The sequence below is a fragment of the Corapipo altera genome, unplaced genomic scaffold (genome assembly GCF_003945725.1).
Source record: "Corapipo altera isolate COAL_440 unplaced genomic scaffold, ASM394572v1 57073, whole genome shotgun sequence".
NCBI lineage: Eukaryota > Metazoa > Chordata > Aves > Passeriformes > Pipridae > Corapipo > Corapipo altera.
This window is the reverse complement of record NW_020890758.1, coordinates 1-1560: the sequence shown is the minus strand read 5'-3', so window position 1 is coordinate 1560 and position 1560 is coordinate 1. Positions and strand designations below refer to the sequence as shown.

General features: G+C 45.3%; 1 long non-coding RNA gene across 1 annotated transcript; it reads right to left on the bottom strand.

The window, feature by feature from the left end:
* Positions 1-434: 434 nt before the first annotated feature.
* Positions 435-1554, bottom strand: LOC113942472. The gene is made up of 3 exons (XR_003525925.1): positions 1417-1554; positions 1295-1382; positions 435-479 (listed from the first exon to the last, which is right to left on the bottom strand). It is a non-coding gene; the product is annotated as an uncharacterized LOC113942472 (long non-coding RNA).
* Between the last annotated feature and the right edge of the window lie 6 nt (positions 1555-1560).

The following is a 1560-nucleotide window of genomic DNA, read 5'->3' as shown; positions in this document are numbered from 1 at the left end:
TAAATTTCCCCAAAATTTTCTCCCCCCAAATTTCCCAAAACTCCCACAAATCTCCCCAGAAAATGACCACAAACTCACTGAGATCTCTCAAAAATATGACCAGAAATTCAACCAAATCTCCCCAAAAAATGATCACAAACTCACCCAAATCTCCCCATAAAATGACCACAAACTCACAGAAATCTCCCCAAGAAATGACCACAAACTCACCCAAATCTCCCCAAAAAATGACCACAAATACACCTAAATCTCTCCACAGATGACCCGAAACTCACGCAAATCTCCCCAAAAAAATGACCAGAAACTTAAACAAATCTCCTCTAAAAATGTCCACAAACTCACAGAAATCTCAACAAAAAATGACGCAAAACTCACCCAAATCTTCCCAAAAAATTACTACAAATTCAACCTAATCTCCCAAAAAATGACCCAAAACTCACCCAAATCTCCCCAAAATATGACCAGAAACTCACCCAAATCTCCCCCCAAAAAAGTGACTTAAAAGTCACTAAAATCGCCCCCAAAAATGACCCAAAACTCACACAAATCTCCTCAAAAAATGACCTCTCCTGCCCCTCTCCCCCACGCTCAGGAACCCTCAGGGTCCCTTCCCCACCCTCGGGGTTCCTCCATGCCCCTCCCCCACCCCTGGAGGAACCTCCTGCCCTTCCCCCACCCTCAGGGACCCATCTGCCCCTCCCCCACCTTCGAGGTCTCTCCCTGTCTCTCCCCAACCCTCAGTAACCCCCCCACCACTAACCCCCGCAGTAGCTCCCAGTAACCCCAGAGACCATCCCAGTAACCCCAGTGAGCCCCCCAGTATGTCCCAGTAGCTCCCAGTTTCCCCCCCAGTGCCTCCCAGTATGTCCCAGTTTAACCTAGTTTACCCCCCTGTGGGTCCTGGGTCAGGGCAGGTTCACATTTTCATGCCAACGGCCCTTTTCCTCTGGCCCAGTTTCTCCCAGTTCCTCCCAGTTTAACCCAGTTTTTCCACATTTTCCCGCATTTTTTCCACATTTTACCAGATTTTTCCCCATTTTCCCAGAATTTCCCATTTCTTCCCCATTGTCCCAGTTTAACCCAGTTTTCCCACATTTTCCCCTTTTTTTCCCACATTTTTCCACATTTTCCCAGATTTTCTCCCCATTTTCCCAGATTTTTCCTCATTTTTCCCAGATTTTCCAACATTTTTCCACATTTTCCAGGATTTTTCCTCATTGTCCCAGATTTTTCCTGATTTTCTCAGATTTTTTCCAATTTACCCCAATTTTCCCTAACCCTAACCCTAACTCACTCAAATCTCTCCAAAATATGACCAGAAACTCACCCAAATTTCCCCCAAAAATGACGAGAAACTCACCCAAAACTCCCCAAGAAATGACCTCAAAAGTCACCCACATCTCCCTGAAATTTGACCACAAACTCACCCAAATCACCCCAAAAAATGACCAGAAACTGACACAAATCTCCCTCAAAAAATGACCTCAAACTTACCCAAATCTCCCCAAAAAATGACCAGAAATTCAACCAAATCTCCCCAAAAAATGACCAGAAACTCAC